The sequence below is a fragment of the Galeopterus variegatus genome, unplaced genomic scaffold, assembly GCF_000696425.1.
Source record: "Galeopterus variegatus unplaced genomic scaffold, G_variegatus-3.0.2 Scaffold6213, whole genome shotgun sequence".
Classification (NCBI taxonomy): Eukaryota; Metazoa; Chordata; class Mammalia; order Dermoptera; family Cynocephalidae; genus Galeopterus; species Galeopterus variegatus.
In genome coordinates, this window is record NW_007732324.1 from 110,466 (window position 1) to 117,314 (window position 6,849).

General features: G+C 46.7%; 1 pseudogene; it reads right to left on the minus strand.

The window, feature by feature from the left end:
* Positions 1-6,307, minus strand: part of LOC103605985 — a 113,906-nt pseudogene extending 107,599 nt beyond the window's left edge.
* Positions 6,308-6,849: the final 542 nt, after the last annotated feature.

The following is a 6,849-nucleotide window of genomic DNA, read 5'->3' on the forward strand; positions in this document are numbered from 1 at the left end:
AACAAGCTTCCAGCATCCACTGGTAGGAGCCAAACTTCCTTATGAGATTCAGACACATCTATTCAAAGCACAGCGTTTGGCAGCCTTCCTGTGGATTTTGTAGACAGAACAGAGGAAGGACATTCCTGCCGCCAGAATGAAGGACTGTGTCTATGAGTGGGTGGTGAGCCCTAGTTCTCAAATCAAGCATTTGGAATGCAGAACACTCCTGCCAGGCTAGTCACTGCAGACTGACCACAGTGATGAAACATGGAGAATCTGGGAAAGAAAAAAAAAAAAACCGAGAAATTGGCAGGCAGAGGTGGGAAGAAAGAAGGGCTAATTTAATAGCACAATTGTTAAATTAAGAAAAAACTTGCAAAGATCAATTTAAAAATAATAGATCAAACATCCAACTTTACGGAATGAAGAGGGACGATGAGTTTAATTACAAAGGCTAATTTAATAGCACAATTGTTAAATTAAATTAAGAAAAAACTTGCAAAGATCAATTTTAAAATAATAGATCAAACATCCAACTTTACGGAATGAAGAGGGACGATGAGTTTAATTACAAAATACACCAGGCATGATACCAAGCCCTACAGCAAAGTAGCTGCCCTCATGTAATTCATGAACGTAGATAAAAATGTATGTGATCGCCTTGCACAATGTGATAGATAGTGGGAACGAGGAGCATAAAGCAATAATTACGGGGGGATGGACAAGAAGACAGTACTTAATGGGATCTGAGGGAATCCAGGATAATTTCAGAGATGAAGACTTCTTCACTGGCTCTTGAAGAATGAAAGGAATTTTCCAGGTGATAAAAGGAGGGAACAAAATCCCAGGAAGAAGAGGCAGAATGAGCAAAGCTACAAAAATAAAAAGTAACGATGGTTAACTCTCATGGATTGCTTTCTGTGTGCCAGGCTCTGTTCCAGACGCAGTTTGCAATTCTCTTCATGGCAGTCTTGTGGTAAGAATGTTATTCTGCCTTATGGCCGAGGAAGCTGAGGCATTGAAAGGTTAAGTAATTGCCCAGTAAGGCTCCAGAGCCCTGATCCTTAACACTCCACCATGGCCCATGTAGGTATGGCACAGGAGGGGAGGAGTCCGGTGAGCTGGAGATAGGCTTCTTGGCTAGGGTTGGAGAATTGAACGATGAGACTGAAACCATAAATTAGACCAGATTGTAAGGATTCTTAAATGCCATGTTAGGATTTTGGATTTTATCCAACAGACCTTTCCCAAAGTATGGTCTGGGCATCATCTGCATCAGAATCATCTTGGGCTTGTTACAATGCAGATTCCTGGGCTTCACCCCAGGCCGCCTTAATTAGAAGCTCTAGAATGGGGCCCTGTAATCTGGATTTTTAAAAGTTCTCTGAGTGTTCCTTCTGTACAATCAAGTTTGAGAAACACAACTGTGGGCCATATAGACGTGTGTCCGTTTTTAAGTTGGGGAGTGTTGTGGTCAGACTTGCTTTTCCGAAAGCAAATTTTTGAGCAATGGATGAGTTGGAGAAGGGAAAGCCTCAAAGTAGAAAAACAATCAAGAGCCTCCTTTCTGTCCAGTGCCGAGTCTGGACTAGAGAAATAGCAGTTCTGCTGGGTTGAATAGTGTCCTGCAAGAATTTGCATCTGTCCAGAGCCTCAGAATGTGATCTTACTTGGAAATAGAGTCTTTGAAGATGTAATTAGTTAAGATGAGGTCACACCAGATTAGGGTGGGCCCTAAGTTCAACAACTGATGTCTTCATAAGAGAGAGGAGAGGGAGATTCAGATGTTCAGGGACTCAGAAAGACACACATGAGGACAGAGGCAGAAAAGGGAGTGATACAGCTACAAGCCAAGGAACAGCAAGGATTGCCTAAAGCCACCAGCAGCTAGGACAGACGCGTGCTATAGTTTTTCCCCCAGAGACTTCAGAAATGACTAATCCTTCTGACATCTTGATTTTGGACTTCTGGTCTTCTAAACTGTAAGAATAAATTTCTGTTGTTTTAATCCACCCAGTTTGTGGTAATCTGTTACAGCAGCCCTAAGAAACAAACACAATGGTATTGAGAGGAGTTCAGTGACAAATTTATAAAGACTTAGGAATCAGATTGGAGAGAGAGTGAGGTATGAAGGATTCAGTTTCTGCCTGGACAGATTCAGAATCAGAACGGCAGAATAGATGGTCCCCAGTGTCACTCTCTCCCACAATCGACCGATTTACAACTATTAAAAGGCAACGACTGCAAAGCTGGGGCCGCTGGAGCTCAGGGGAAGAGGAGGAGAGACCTGTGGAATTCATGAAGGCAGGAGAAGCCACAGTGAGAGAAAGAAAAAACTGCTCTGACTGTTTTGAGCCCTGGCACCTTCAAGGCTGGCCCTGGTGAGCACATGGAGCAGGAGCTGGCAAAAGCTGCTGCTGTGCCCTGCATATGAAGTTGCTTGGAGGCCGCAGGGAGAAGAGGGCCTTGGTGGTCCCCAGGCCAGAAAGATGACTAACAGCGTTCCCTGTGGATCTGCAGGAGCAAGGGGCCACAGATAACTGAAAAAAGGAGCCACTGAGAGGCCAGTGAGTCACTGCAAGGGACTGGCACATGGCCCATCCCATAGGAAGTGTTTGGAGTGTGGGGGTAGGGGAGACGGGCCCACTAAGGGAACATTGGAACACAGCATGGACAACTGATCTGCCCTCCAATCAGCACAGGCCCACTGTCAGGAATACAGAACTGCAGGGGGTGCAGTTTGCTGAAAAGACTCAGGCCCAGACAGTTTCCATACAACCCAAGTGTACCAGACCTCACAAGACTCAGAAGTGCTTACAAGGTCAACAGTTAAAACCTGAGCTGCACAAAAATCCTTCCCCAGGGAGTCAGAAGAGAAGCAGCAATTTAGCTCAACCACAGGGCTCAAGTGCTGGTTCCCTTAGGAAGTCCCCCCATTTTAGAAGTAACCAAAGGACAACAAATTAGTTCCAGTGCAGAGTTTAAGTGGTGGGGGCAAATGATAATCCAATGGAACTGAAAGAAAAAACAAAAACCTCACAGATCAGAGACAAAGTTTTGATATTAATGAGTAAAGGTCTGACACCATCAAAGAACACCTGTAAAACCTAGAAGGACCAGAAGCACCCCAGGCTCCCAAGCCGGGATGGGGATAGGGCCGAGGGCCTCAGCCACATCCCCCCAACGTCTGCATCCAGCCCAGCAATGACTACAAATCCACTGTCAGAAGCGCTCCAGGCTCCCAAGCCAGGGCAGTGGGGGGCCAGGATCCTCAGCCAGGCTCCCCTGATGTCCACATCCAGCCTGAGCTACCGCTGGAAGCACCCAGGGCTCCCCTGTGGGAATTAGGGGGGTGTCATGGGCCTTGACCACACCCCCTTCCTCCTTCTCCCACAGTATAGCTCTCCCCTTTCCCCTCTCCTCCTCTGCCCAACTGCTCCACATCTTAGAATGTAAAAAGTAATAATAATAAATTAATTAATTTTTTAAAAAGTTTCTGCTTGGGTGGCTACTGATGAAATTGTGCAGTAACAGAGCATGGATTTGGATTTAGAAGACCCAAGTTTATTTCAAGCTTTGGCACCTTAGTTTTGCCTTATTCTTTTCATCTGCAAAATAGGTGCAATATTACCCCTCTCCCAGTATTGTCATGAGGATTAAATGACATAGGGTAAAGAAATGTACACATTCCTGACACTCAATACTATTCATGTTCATTTCCAAAAAGGGAGATTTAAAATGAAATTAAATTGACGAAAAGAACCTAACAAGCAGCCCCGGGCATAATCACAACCTTAATCCACCCTGAGCCCACCCTGCAGGCTGGTGATGGAGCCAAGCCTGTGCTAGGCCCTCCCCCACTCTAGTCTTAGCCCAGTGATGAGCTGAGTTGGGAAGGAATGTACTGGGGCCCCACAGAGCTGGCCACAGGTCAGGGATGAGTCTCCACCTGGCACCGGCATCTTCCATGGTGGTTAACAGCTTCTCCAGCAGCATGTCTGTGAGGTCCGTCACCAGCAGGCTGGGCAGGGAGGGGTTGATTAGCAGCCAAGTCCAGCAAGACCTGCTAGATGATGCTGGTGAGGAAAGCATTGGATCTAGGAGCATTGACAGCTGTGAGAAGCCAGTCCCGAGTCAGGTGAGGTGTGGTGGGGTAGGCGGTGCCAAGGTTAGGACTAGGGGTGCTAGGTAAAATACAGAATGTCCGGTTAAATTTGAATTTCAGATAAACAATGTACAGTGTTTTAGTATAAGTATGTCCTATGCAATACTTACACTAAAAAATGACTCCTCGTTTATCTGAAATTTAAATTTAACTGGGTGTCCTGTATTTTTATTTCCTAAACCTGGCAACCTTTGTTAGGATCTTTCAGGTCAACAAAGGTTACCCTTGGAGCCAGGGCTAGCGAGTAGGAGCCACAGGAAAAACAGGGAGATGAAGTCTTTAACTCAATCCTCTGAGAACACGTGTTTCTGACCCCACCCAGGCAACTGGTGGGTCTGGATCTGGAACTGCCCCTAACCTCCTGGAATTCCAACCTCAAATTGCCTGGCAAATATGGAAGGTCTTTCTTCCTCTTGATGTATGTGTTAATCTCCCAGATTCTGGCCCCTTGTTTTCTAGTTGTACAACTGGGAGATGAACTTCCTTTCATCTGGGAACTGATCCTGTCCAATTGACTTGGTTATATGACACCTGCCACATCCTTATATGACCCCTGGTCCAGTGAGGAGGAGGCATTTCAGAGCCACAGAGGAGGCTGTCAGATGGGAAACACCATGCTACTCGAGGATGGGAGAAAACCAGGGTTATATAAGTAGGGATTAGAAAGTTAAGTGCTAATGAGTTAGGTGCATACATGTTCATATCTCCCAAATTTAAGGTTCTCTACATTTTTATAAATCCGGTAATGACTGGTTAATATCTCTATGCTTTGATTTTTAACATAGTATTATCATATTCAAAAATAAAAAAATGACTAAAGATGTGTCATCTTTGAGCCATAGCCTCTTAGAAGCCACGCCAGGGCCAGCTTCATGGGCGGGTGGCTCATGCAGGTCCCCGAGCTCAGAAAGGTCCCACGCTAGGTTAACGCTCTGCTGCTGCCATCTTGAAAGGCTTAATGACTTTTGGATGAGGGGCCTGCACTCTCATTGTGCACGGGGTCCTGCAAATGATGTACTCAGCCCTGCCCTAAAGAGATGGAACATGTCCCCAAAGCAAGCATAGCACATGGAAGAAGAAAAGAGCTTCTGAAATGCCAACCTTGAAAGCCCTACATTTGTGGTAGAGTGGCACAACATCACAACTGGAGGGCATTTTCATTTGGGTAGAAAAGTCAAGTCACATCAGACAGTTATTTCGTCACCTGGAAGGCTGCGCATCGTGACACCAAACGTTGACAACAGCTACCAGGGAGGCATGTCAGGCCAAGGAGAGTAGAGTCAGCAGCACGTCAGCAGAGATGTTCCTTCCCACAGACACAGGCAGGCTGTGGGGGCAGCCTTCCGACCTCGGCTCCAAGCTGGGCTGTCTGTTTTAATCCCACAGGGAGCAGCCTCCAAATCCTCAGCCAGAATCCCCCACCTCCACCTCCCATCAGGCTGTCAGGATTGGCCCTCACCCAGAGATGGACGTGGTCAGTGGGCTGAGGCGGGCCTGGGACTTCCGGCAAGGCGCAGGGGGACCACAGCAGGAAGGGGGCTTAGGGGCTTGTCTGCTCTGCTCACTCAGCGTTCTTTTCCTTCTTTTGTCTTCCTCCTCAGTCCTCCCCTCACCCCACACCCCAGCCTCTGCCCCTTTCCAGCCCCCAAAACCCTGATGCATCTGGATTCCCACAGGATCAGTCGCTTAGCAGAGCAGAGGTCAGGGAGGGGACGGTCTTTCCCATCCCTTTTGTTCTAGTTCAGTGGCCTGGCCTAATATCTTTGCTATCTTAGGTGATAGGCTTTAGGGACTGGCTGCCAAGCTGAGAATCTGAGTGGGAAATTCAGTAGGGTGAGCGTTTTGTTTATTTCTGATAGGAAGTTAGGAATTACCCGAGAGCACTGGCTGTGTTTCCAGCTGACAGCTTTGTGTTCAGCACTCAGATGAAAGTGTCACCACTGATGTCCACATCCTCTGCCACCAGCTTTATTGATAACAGCTGCAGATGACCAGGGTTAGAGCTTGGCTTTCTGCCTGCTCATCTCTGCACTAGAGTCCTTGCTTGGCTGACATCAAGGGACTAGCACTCAAACCTGCCAGGTGGCTTCAGAAAATATGCTTACTGGAGTCAGAGATGTTATTCAAGATGCAGTGCTTGGAGGAATTTCTAGCTGCCATCGGTTTGTGGTGGGGGTTGGTGGTTGGGCCCCAACATCCCAGTGGCGGCAGTGGCAGCAAAGCCCAGGCTAAGACACCAGCCTGCAAGTTGGGAAGAACATGGCGAGTAACAATAGCCCCTGTTATTATTAATGCCTGATATCTCCATGGAGACACTGCAGTGTGGTATTAAGATCATGGACTCAGGTCGGTCTGCCTGGATTTGAAGCCTTGCTCTGATACTTGTTAGCTCTGGGACAATGAGGAAGTTATTTAAACTCTCTGCACCTGGGTTGTCTCATCAGTAAAATGGGGATAACAAAAGTGCCTACTTCATAAGGTTGTTGTGAGGATTAAATGAATTAATACTCATAAAGAACTTACAACAATGCCTAGCATGCTCTGATACTTGTTAGCTCTGGGACAATGAGGAAGTTATTTAAACTCTCTGTGCCTGGGTTGTCTCATCAGTAAAATGGGGATAACAAAAGTGCCTACTTCGTAAGGTTGTTGTGAGGATTAAATGAATTAATACTCATAAAGAACTTACAACAATGCCTAGC